We start from the raw sequence: 12,718 nt of genomic DNA on the forward strand, positions 1-12,718 counted from the left end.
TTCTGTGTGGGCATGCTTTTTGGCTGGCAGTGTCCATTACAGAGAGTCATTCTTTGTCTTTCTCATAGTTTATAGGTATATACTAGGCTAATGACCAGCAGGGCCTTTATAAGCCTAACTGTGCAGTCCAACCCAATTTTGTCTGTATGTGTCATGGATGTTTGTTAGGAGTGGAGTATGTTAGGAAGTTTCTAGATGTTTGGTGGGGTATGTTAGTTTGACCATTACTATCTGCCTCTGTCTGTCAGAGGCATGGGGGCCAGACTGGAGTGAATTTCTGATTTACCTTCCATTGGTCAAGATTACACCTAAATAGGGTTAGGGATGGACTTGCATTGTTGGGGAGCCTGTTCCGCAACATAGGGATCCTATGAGACACATATCTGTCTCACCAACCTGTCATTGATGTCACAAGCAGAATTTAAATCCTTGGATCTAGTGTTTCTGATGCTGTTCATTTTGTGGACGTGCAGAAGGTTCATCAGAGCTGGATCTGAGGATGCCTTGTATGCCAGGTATAGATTGCCTTTCAGTAACCTGTAGACCACAGAATACAGAGACAAAGCTTTAAGGTAATCTGTATAGGACGATGTGTTTATACCCTGGATTCTCCCATTGAGGAACCTTTTTAGACATTTCAGCTGTTCGTATGTCTGGCAGGTACCTGCTGAAGGGGGCATTATTATTCAATGATGGGTCTCATAAGGGCCAAATAAAGAGGCACTATGGCTTCCTTAGACCTGGATGCCATGTCGGGTGACATAGAATGATTTTCTTACTGTCTTGGTCACATGTTGGTCAAAGACCAGATTTCTATCTACGTATGTTCCCAGGTCCCTGACTCTCTACTGAGTTAACTCTTAGGGGCACCTTATCAATGTAGTAATTATCCTGGGTGGCAGTTTCCCAAAAGGCACTATAATGCATTTCTTGGCATGGGTTTTAATCCGTGAGTTTGTCATTAGTCATTTATCTATGTTAGACCTCTTGTAAGATGTTTGTCTTGAGGGAGTCTATGATGGCTCCAAATTTGCAGTCATCTGTGAACTTGATCAACCAAAGGCCCCTTGACATTAGCCTTTACCTCCAAGTATTAGATGCCAAATAGGAGCAGTGCCAGCATGGAGCCTTGTGGCACCCTGTTAATGACAGTCTTTTAGTGGAGGTGTTATTACCAATCCTGAATTCCTGGGTCCTCTGTGAGCCAGCTGATAATCTAGCGAGTTGTGTGAGGCTTTATGCCCAGTTCATTATGTTTTCAACTATACCCAAGTGGGATATTATACTGAATACCTTTGCCAGGTCTAGGTAGGCGGTATGAACTTTTCCCCTCACCCATTGCCTTGATGGCTTTCTCAAGAAGCCTACCATGTTTAGCAGGCATGACGTTCCCTTGTCAAAGCAAGACTAGGTTGGGCCCCAGTGTCTGATGATTGCGTATATCATTTCTTTAATTAATTCCATGGCTTTGCATGTTAGACTTGTCAGACTAATAGGTTTATAGTTTCTGGGGTCATTTGATGGTCCACCTTTGTGAACTGGGATAACCATTGTGTTCCTCCATTCTTGTGGTTCAAAGCCTGATCTGATGTTTGTCATTTTCACTTGTTCCTCATCGAATGGGCTTGGATACAATTGTCGGATTTGACTCTGCCACTTTCTAAAGATTTTAGGATCCGACTCTCAAGCTCCTTCCTTACTCATAATGCCCATAACCACTACAGTACCTCAGATCTCGTTTGCCACTCTTCAGGATGGTTGGAATTGTGATTGCTTGAGCTCCTCCTGGGGATTTTGAGTGAACAGCTAACTATTTTTGTTATCTTTTTACAATTTTTCTTCTCTTTCTTATTTAACTAAGCCCCCCTTACCCTCAACAATTTTCTGTACTGAGTTTTATTTTTGGTGTTTCTCTACTACCATTGCTGATAGTCCATTCCTCTCTTTCTTTACCCTTCAGTAATTTCTTATTAATACCATTGTTGGTAGTTGATACTTTTCCTCCTTTAAAAAAATCCTTTTCTCTCAACTTCTTTGTTTTGTGTTTTCCAGCATGGCTGGTATGCTGACTAGATTTAAGAAATGCACTTCCTGTGGGCATAAGGTCCCCAGTTCTGATGCCCACAGGGCATGTGTTTATTATTTGTGCCCAGCACAAGACAAGTGTCATGAGGAATAAATTAATTTTGAAAGGACTCCTGCCAAAATCCCCTTCATCTACAGACACTTTTTCAGGGAGCCAAGAACCAGGAATAAAAATAACCAGCAAACACAGATCCAACAGACGAGGCCAGGAACACCAGCTGCACCACCAAACTTTTATTTACCACAAAGTAAGCACTTTCGTTTGGTACCTGTGACCAAATTTCATCAGACAGTTAAAACAAGTAACCCCCTTACTTATATACATAGATATTAAACCCAATATATTAATCAACCAATGATTAACATAATTGGTCAATAAAATAATTGCATATTTAAGTATTAACAATGAAATACCAAAAAGCAGCAACCAGTCTCCTAACAAAAATTTGAAACATAAGAAATTAAAAATATTATTATTTCAAAATTAAAAACAACCATAAAGGTTTGTTGTAAAATGAATTAATTGTTTTAAACCAAGTAAATATTGTTTAAAAATAAGACAGAGACTATGCTCATACTTAACACAAAGAAAAATTCATTGAGAATCTGATCAAATGCTTCTTTGTCATACCTAGGCTTACCTAGTTACTTTAAATTACTATTAAATACAATAAAGAGGTATACACAAAAGGGAAGTTAGGTTTGTATATTACCTAGTCACCTGTTGAATACATTTAATTTTAGTTTACTAGTAATTGAAATCATGTCATTCAACCCTGGGGGAGAGCCAGCATTTAAAAAAATCAAGGGGCTCAAACCCCCCTCTCAAAAATAGATGGAGCCCATGGGGCAACATAAACGCTCACCTGCTCGGTCTTCAGTCTACACCTTCTTTAAAGCCACCAAAGAAGGTTTCTAAGACCTCAGATCAGAAGTTTTCAGATTCAGCATAATCTACTGTCACATCTCCTTGGCCCCGTGCTCCTAGATTTTATCTGGAGCTGGTATCCCCAAGATTAAGGTCTCCTTTTTACAAAAGGCTCCCAAGAAGTTGTCAGGGCCACCTTCTACATCCTCTTCCATTAGGTCTTCCCCTAGTCTGCCCTAGTCAGAGATCGATAGCATGATGAGGAAATTCCTGCAAACACAAATCCAGATGGAGTTCTTCCCAGCTCTGTCTCTGATTGGATCCGTGAGCTGTCAACATTCCTTCAAACTTGTACTTGCTCCTTCTCTGTTCTGACCAGCTGTTTCACAGTCCTTGGATCTGAGAGCCCCGAGAGTTGAACTGTCAGATCCAAAGGTTATTTCATCTTTGACTCTGGCTGCTTCTCTAACCCGATTGGCTCCAACACTGTTGGAGTATGACGGCTGTCGGAGCTGAGGCATTTGTGTTGGATCAAAGGGGTTGACTTTGGCTCCAAAGTTTTTGGAGCTGTTGCTTCTTCTCTGAGCTTTGGCACTGGATAGCTCAGCTCTGACTCCTCCCTTGGAGCAGAGGGTTGGTGGGGTTCAGGGATTGTCTGCTCCTGGAGCCTTGACTCCAGTGGGATTGTCCTCGGCTTCTCTTGGTCCCTCTGTGTTTGAAGTGGTGAAGAGGGCATTATCTCATCCCAGTGTAGTTTCGACTCTCCCTTCTTTGGATGCATGATCTAGACCCTCTTTGGATCCTGTGTCTGAATACTTGCATCCTACATCTCAGGGACAGCCAGCCCAGATGAGCTTTCAAGCAGTTCCCACCAGGGAGCTCCCCATCTCTTCTGATACCTTCTCGGAACATCCCACTGAGGAGGTCCCTCAGAAGAGGGGTGTGCAAGAGGAGGCACTTGGATTCCCCACAGGAATCCCTCACAGAAGACACCAATTTTGATGAAGGGGAAGGGCCTCCTAGATCTCCACCTGAAGATGTTTTATTTGGAGATGCCTTAGAGATCCTTCATCAGAAAGGTGGTTGGTCTTCCTGAACCCTTTCCCATGAGGAATTGGTGTTCTTGGAAGCCTTCGGGACTGGCCTGTCTATGTCTTGGGTTACCCCCCCCTGGATGAGCTTATAGACCTTGTCTCCTGTAGGGCATAGAAGGAACTGGAGTCTGTGGAACCTATCCCCAAATGCCTCAACAACATTTTAAGCATCCCTGCTGATAGACTATCCCCAAATGCCTCAACAACATTTTAAGCATCCCTGCTGATAGACAGTACTGGACTAAAGGGATTCCTGTAGATGCTATGGTTATTGCTGCAGCCACCAAGAAGGAGCTATCTGAACAAGCTCCACTGTCCATCCCCCTAACAGAGAGTCTAGGGCTTTGGACAGGTTTGGGAAGCAAGTGTATGCATCAGCGACATTTGCCCTGTGATTGCTGAACTACCTGGCACATCTCACCAGACTGTAGAGGGACTTGGTAAAGGAACTTTCTAGTTCTGCCCCAGGGTCCATGGCCACAGATGAACAGAAGTCTTTTTCCTTGTGAATGGCCACCCTACAATTGATTACAAATGCGTCCATGAGGTTAATCTCACATGCTGCAGAAGCTACCTTGGGGACAGCCGATTCAGGCATAGCCATAAGGAGACATACCTGGATACAATTGTGTGATTTTGCAGAGCCCTTAAAGGCGTCATTCGTCAGTGCTCCCTTTGAGGGATCATCTTTGTTTGGGACAATAGTTAGAGACTCTCTTCCACACTGAATAGGACAGAAAAACCTTGTCTGCCATTAGAATGCACTTTCCTACCCCACAGAGACTTTCTGTAGGAATCAACGTGGCAGTAAGATGTGGTTCCAAAAGTCTCAAGGTCCTTTACAGGAATTGCAAGGGGATTTTTCCTCCAGAGGCAGAGAGGGGAATAACTATAGTGGCAGACATCACCCATGTGGCAGAGGGTTCCACAGATCCAAGGATCTCAAGATTCTTTTTTGGACAGATCCTTCCAGCATTCCCGAAAGGTTGCTGACTGTCCCTCTCTGGAGGCAGTCAGGGGGTGCTTATCCTTGCAGCAAAAAGCCTGGCTAGCCATCACGAGTTACTCTTTGGTACAAAGGATGATATCTGGAGGACATTTCATTCCCTTTTTTACAAATTCCTATAAAAACAAGGAAAACTGTCTCTGATGTTCCGCCCAATCAGAGAGAGTTAGCAGCTCAAGATATCAGAAAATTGGTAGACAAGAGTCATGCAAGAGGTCCCTCCAGAACAAACAGGATCTGGAATTTACTCGAGTCTTTTTAGTGCCAAAAAAGATAGGGGACCTGAGAACTATCTTGGATCTCGGTTATCTAAACCAGTTTGTAAAGAATTCCAAATTCCTTATGGTCACGGTTCAGTTTGTATATGCTCAGTAGATCTTCAAGATGCATACTATCACATCAAAATGAACAGGCATTCTCAAAGGTATCTACACTTCTGCCTGGGACCCAGCCATTCTCACTTCAGAGCCCTGCCCTTTGGTCTTACTGCAGCCCCCAGGGTGTTCACCAAATGCATGGTAGTGGTAGCAGCTCACCTGAGACTGCTTGGATTCAGTGTATTTCCCTTTTTAGAAGAATGGCTCCTTACCGCAGTGACCAGGCATCTATTCATAAGGATCAGAGGCTTTTTACTCCAGCTATCACTCTCACTTTGAATCACTGTCAATATGCATAAGTCACAACTTTCACCAATTCAAGTCTTCAACTTTATAGGGGATTGCTTGGACGCAATCACTTCTCTAGCTCTTCTGCCTCAAAACAGAATTCTTACTTTGAAGACACACATCAAACAGATTCTTTCTCTTCCTTCTCCCCCAGCAAAACTGGTCCTCAAAATTCTAGGATCGATGGCAGCAGCAATAAATTTAATTCCCACTGCTCATCTCCACATGAGAATACTAATACTTCAGTCGACCCTATCAGGTCAATGGTCATTTCAGTATCATTCCTTAAAACATCTAGTAAAATTACCTCAAGCATGTAGAAAGTCTCCTCTTTGGTGAATTTATTCCGAGGAGATTGATTAAGGTTGTCCGTTTATCCCCAACCCCCCCTCAGCACCACATTGACTATAGATGCCTCCCATTTGGGGTGGGGGGAGCATTACTTTTGGGCAGACTGTTCAGTGGTCCCCACAAATGACTAATTTGCATATCAGTGTCCTAAAGACGAGAGCTGTGCTTCTAGCATTGAAGGCCTTTCAGACCTTTCTCCCTCTAGGGACTATTGAAATACAAATGGACAGCATGTCAGTAGTCTTTGTACATCAACAAATGGGGAGAACCAAATCCTGCCCCCTTTGTCAAGAAGCAGTAAGAGTATGGCAGTGGGCAATCTCATCCAACCACTTTCTTATGGCAATGGACATTCTTGGGAAATCCAACATTTTAGTGGACAAGCTCAGCAGGATCATCCTTGTGCCTCACTAGTGGTTTCTCAACCAATTATTGGCAAACAATATCTTCTATAAATGGGGTCAGCTATGATGTGACTTATTTGCATCTCCCATCAACAACAAATGCAGCAGGTTTTTTGTGCTTATCCCACCTCAGGGACAGTCATTGAGAGATGCTCTAGTCCTTGTTTGGCTCTCTGGTTTTTCTTGTGCTTATCCTCTCCTGCCTCTCCTCCTCAAGTTTCTTCAGAAAGCACTTTGGTTGAAGAGCATAGTAATCTTCATTGCTCCCTTACATCCTTAGCAGGTGTAGTTTCTCTTCCTTTGGTCTCACTTAGTACATTTTCCCTGGATGCTGGATCCCAGCCCAGACCTCCTATTTCACCTATCAGGGCAAATTCACTTGGACATTGTAGACCTCAAGTTGACCACATGGTTTCTCCAATTCCGATGATGGCTAGACATTCCAGGCTTTCCTCTCCAGTTCATATTTGGTTGGGAGGGTGGCCTAATGGTTAAGGTGTTTGCCTTAGAAACACAAGGTGCAGGGATTGAGTCTCACAAGGGATAATTGGCTAGGCTTAAAATGGCTGCAAGGGCAGTTAGCTTAGTATGAACCTATGAACTATGAACCTATAAAAGATCCTAGTCTGTGCTCATAAACCCTCAACTAGGAAAATTTGCAAAAGTACATGCCAAAAGTTTTCTTTTTAGGCTCAGAGACAGTTGGTTACATTTACCTCCCTGCTTCCAGCTGTTTTAGATTTCCTTGCATCGATTTTTCAAGGTGGAGTAAGTTTTTCCACTATTAAGGTTCAGTTAGCAGCCATCTCAAACTATCACATCAGAGATAATGCTTCTTCTGTAGCATCATCTAAATTATGTAAGGTCTTTCTTAAGGGTACCTTTTTACTTAGACCTTCAGTAAAGGACCCTACTCCACCTTGGGACCTCACTGTGGTTTTCCAAACCTTTGAACCATCAGCTAAAGTAGATCTCTGGTTTCTTTCTTGGAAAACTGTCTTTCTGGTGGCTGTATCTGAGTATCTGAACTCCAAGCACCATCTTCCAAACCACCGTATTTGATATTTCACAAAGACAGGGTTACTTTCCGCACAAATATTTCCATCTTACCAAAAGTTGCTTCTGAAACTATTATCAATCAAGTCATCATTTTGCTAATGTTCTTCCCCAAATTTGAAAACAAAGTAGAATACACGCCCTTCATCTTCTTGATGTACATAGGCAACTTCGTTTTTACCTTCACAGGACCAAGGAATTTAAAAAAACTGATCAACTGTTCATCTCCATTACTAGTAAAAAATTGGGAAGACCAGCTTTAAAAACTACACTGACTACATGGATAACTGATTGTATTTTTTTTTTATTCTTTGAGAGCCATAACCTTACCAAGACTACCAAAAGTGCATTCAACCAGGTCGATGTCTACATCAGCTGCCTTTTGGGTAGAGCCTGTATTGATGATATTTGTGCAACTGCCACTTGATCTAATACCCATACCTTTATTGGGGACTAAAAATTGGACATCATTTCCAGAAATAGAGCTGTCTTTGGTTTCTCGGTTCTCCAGAATATCCTTCCATTAGGGCCACGCAAGGTTACTGTAGCTGTCTTTGGTTTCTCGGTTCTCCAGAATATCCTTCCATTAGGGCCACGCAAGGTTACTGTAGCTGGGGACTATCTCCTATTCATTGAGGAATGAGTGAAAATGACAATATCCGATAAAGAAGTTATGTACTCACCATAACGTTCCATCTGTGTTGTCCATTTTCATTCTTCCTCAACCCTCCCATCCATGACTTTGGGAGAGGCCTAACGAGATTGTTGTTAGGAACCATAGTTCCTGTTGGAGCTCCTGATCTTTTAGCCATCACTTTTCTATCATAGCATTGGTATTGTATTTTATGATTGTAATGGATATAATAGCAGCAAACTTGATCTGAGGTATTGTAGTGGTCAGGGGCATTATGGGTAAGGAAGAAGCTTGAGAGTCAGATCCTAGAATCTTTAGAAAGTGTCTGAGTCCTTGTATCTGAAACCATTTGTTGAGGCAGAATGAAAATGGACAACACAGATGGAATGTTATGGTGAGTACATTACTTATAAGGCTATAGTTGAAAAGTGACTCAAGTGGTCCCAATAGGTTATGTTTCAAGCTATTTAGGAGGCATCTTAGGATATTATTGAGCCCACTGAGGCTGTGTTTTTGGCCTTGGCAAGTGCCACCAGGACTTGGTCCCTGATAATAGTTTGGGGGGGGTTATGCTAGTAGGTATTTCATGGAGGGAGACATTTGAGCCTAATTCATCAACCAGCAAATTCGCTACATTACTGTGTTCAATGAAGGTGCCACCATTGAGTACCAGTTTGGCACACTGATAATGTGCTGCTTTTGAGGTTTTGGACATAGCTGTAGAAGGCCTTTCAGTTATCTTTAGACTGAGAGGCTATCCTGTCCTCAAAATTGGCCTTAGTCATCTTAGTTTCCTGTTTAGTTTAACTAGAGAGCTGCTATAATTGTGGGACTTGGCTCTTCCTAATTTTATTGTATACCCTGTAGGATTCCACCAGTGTGATTTGTTTTTAGAGTTTGTTTTGGGTTTACTTCTAGTAAGTACAACAGTCTCTATATAGCAATTTACATGTTTGTACAGGATCTCTGTGAACAATTCCCCATAAGTTGCTGTGAACTCAGGATTGGGAGGGGCACTGAATTTTGAAAAACTATCATTTAATAAGATGTAGTTTGCTTTGGAATAATTCCAAACTCTTACTGTGTTTGCTGGTTTTACCAAGTTGATTTTTATTTAATAGGAGACTGCTTTGTGGTCCAACCTCACCAGCTTGCTTGGATATGGTATGACACTTTGGCTGTGGTGATTTGCAAGTGGATAAATTCTAGGATATCGTTCTGTTTAATCAACACTTATTGCTAATATAAATTGATACTCCTCCACCTTTTGTCCCTGTCTGTGTATTTGATGGTCTAAATGTGTGGAAGGCACTGAAGCTTTGCACTGTCAGAGTACTGGCTGTGGATTTAAACCATATCTTGGTAACTGCACATATTTCTATATTCTCCAGAATGAGGGTAGCTTGTAGGGTGTACAGTTTCTTGTTTAGTCTCCTAGCATTGACCAGTAGCACCTTTAGTTTCTTTGGGTTTCATTTGCTATGTCAGTAGGTTTGTCAGTTTGGCATTGCCTAAAATAGACTGTAAAGGGGTGATAACGTTTTAGTCCATGTTCGTAAGCCTAGGGGTGGCAGGTACTGAGCGTCCTTTGCAAGCAAAGTGGTTTGTTAACCATTTCCTCCCATGCTGACAGATATTCAATCCCCCTGGAAGGTCACCAGAAACCAAGACAATTATTGAAGCCCATCATCTTTTGTTCCTACTGTGGCATAATCCTTGTTGAAGGTAGAATGTTGCTCAATGTAAGGCAAATACCTGGCTGAGACATTCAGAGATCAAGAATGTCTCCATATAGTCGTGAAGTACATCTCAGGTCATTAACGCTCACATGGACTATGATAGAATCATACTGATACTTTTGGTGTAGTGATGTGAATGCATGCGTAATTTGTTGGATCCTGGCTCCAGAAAAGCAACTAACCATTATCATCTTGTTCAGTCTGGAAAGTGGGGCATCTGTATGTCATACAATGGAGTTCCCTATGACAAAAGTCTTCAGTAATGTGTTTGCCTTATGGGCTTTGCTCTTGAGGCTCTGCTAGGTGTAGGCATATGTGTGGTATTTGGTGTTTCCTTTGGTGAATGCTTTAGAGATGGATGAGGATAGGCATTGCTGTTTATAGGCTAGGCATTTGAGGTTAGGGAATATTGATTTTTAGTACCTCAGCATAAGTTGGCCTGTGTATGTGTATGGTGGACACTGTGTGTAGTGGATGCATGTGTGTTCTTGATGACCTTATTTGTGTGCAAGTTTTTTGCTCCTCTGAAATTGTGTATATGTACCTCTAGCATACTTTGTTTCTTTAAGGATAATAGTTGTCTGAGAACATGAGACAATTGCTACATTGTCTCATGATGCCCATGTCTACCAAGCTGGCTATGGAGATTTTTGGAAATTGCTTATCCATGTTGTCCGGATCTGTATATGAGCGGGCTACTTTCAGTGGTACACCAGGTTATAGAGAGGTCTTCTCGGACAGTCTCTGGGGTTTGGCATTGTACTAGGTTAGATTGTGCTAAGGTTTGATAGTTGTGCTGTTTAATGTGCAAACTAGCTGCTGTAAACTTGGCTCCACACAATAGCTTTGTTTGAGCCACACTGAGTTACAGGTTTCAGTTCAAGGTTAGTTATTTATAAATAACATTTACTTTCTGGGCATTTGTGTGTGTATAAGGCATCTGCTAACCTCTTGATATAATAACACCAAGAATGATTGATTGCAAATGTATCACTACAAGAAAACAACTTAAACTACCTTGACAAGGCAATTTCAAGTAGCCCTTTAGGCTAATTTAAAGGCAAAATCAACAAAGCAAAAATAAAGTAGTGGCACTCTAAACAGTTAACTGAAGTGCAAAACAATAAAATAAATATCTTATCTGCCAAGGATGGAGGAGGATTAACTCAGGAGCCCTAAGATTGTGGTGATAACAGGGCAAAATATTAGGAGACAATTTACAGTAAAGGACGTTTACTCAAGTGCAATACTGGTTTGTTAGGTGGGCACTTAATATTATGGATATATAGAAAACAGTGGGTGGGAAAGTACTTAAATAGCTTGCAGAACAGATAGTTGCAATGAAAGAGAGGAGGGAGGGCCTTTGGAAGTTAAGTTACCATAAAGCACACAAATTAGAGAACGTAGAAACAAAACCAACTGCTGTAAGTAACCCATACAAAACGTCTCCAACAAACCAAATAACAAAAAATATTAAATAAAATGAGACTCAGAAGGCTGTAAACCCCAGAATAAGGCCTTTACTCAGTGCAAAAACACAAGCGCTTTCACAGTTAAGCTTCTTCAGGTGTAAATAAGCACTAATAAAACACACCTTTATATCCAAGAGGTATATCACATGATACAAAGTCATAAGACAATAGGCCTATATAACTCAATTATATCATGAACAGCTTATCTAAAACTTTATTAATACAAAAATATATAAAAATATATATATATAAAACATGTATAAAAAAACTATCATATGAACATATATATGCATAGCTTATATAAAAAAGCATATATTTAAACTAAATGCTCAACGTTTCAAGGGCCTACTCTTTAGTCTTGGTCTCAAAGGAATACATTCATTGAGACCATGACCATCAGTACTCCTAAGTCTGATAATCCAGACAGCTTCCAAGCTCTCAGTTCTATTACTGATGTCACCCTGTCTCAAGCTCTCATAAGTCAGACCTATCACTCTAAAATTAAAAACATGGGAACTGTCTATATTGAGAACATGTCTAGCAAGTGCATTGGTCTTATTTCCCTTCTTAATATTATAACAATGTTCCCTAATACGTTCCTTAAGACATCTGTCTGTCTTGCCAACATAGAATTTGGCACAGACCATACAACAAACAAGATAAACAACATGTTTACTGTTGCATGTAGCTGAAATCCTAAAAATATATTCTCTACCTTGATCAGGGTGAAGAAATGTCATACTACTATCTATATAACAACACCAATTGCAGTGTCCACATGGATTGTGCCACTATTACCACTGTCATGTCTATTCTCTTTAGGATAACACAATCTCCTCTTGAGGGACCTCTCATTTCTAAAACTAATCCTAGGGACATAATCAACACTACTGGCAATCTCATCATCTGTCATTAAAGCCTGCCAGTGTTTCTTAATAATATCAATATATTTATTCACATCTGCAGTATACTTCAAAGAAATTCTTAAGCTAGTCTGAGTGGAAACTCTAATAACATCTCCAGGAGAATCCTTCCTCAGAGAGAAAAATGGTCTAGCTTGTTGACCTCGCTTGTCTATTGTTCCTGGTATCTGTTTTGTTAAAAACTTATCATTATATCCTCTATCTTTCATATGCCTCATTACCCTACCTACTTCACAATTGAAATCCTCATCTCTAACATTGAGCCTAGAAGCCCTCATTACTTGGTTAGTGACTATGTCCTTAAATATATGAGGTGGATGTGCACTGCTGCGATGTAGAAGATGGTTAACATGACACTCCTTCCTATGCTGCTTAGTGTACACTTCCCCACTCGAATCTCTCAACACAGCTACATCTAAAA

The 12,718-nt window shown here is 41.1% G+C and overlaps 1 protein-coding gene across 1 annotated transcript in view; it reads left to right on the plus strand.

The window, feature by feature from the left end:
- The window catches only part of PCSK7 (proprotein convertase subtilisin/kexin type 7), a 1,762,277-nt gene that overhangs the window by 1,049,496 nt on the left and 700,063 nt on the right, over positions 1-12,718 (plus strand). The window lies entirely within an intron of this gene.

Source organism: Protopterus annectens, chromosome 8.part0, assembly GCF_019279795.1.
Source record: "Protopterus annectens isolate FY-2018-M chromosome 8.part0, PAN1.0, whole genome shotgun sequence".
In the NCBI taxonomy this organism is placed as follows: Eukaryota; Metazoa; Chordata; order Ceratodontiformes; family Protopteridae; genus Protopterus; species Protopterus annectens.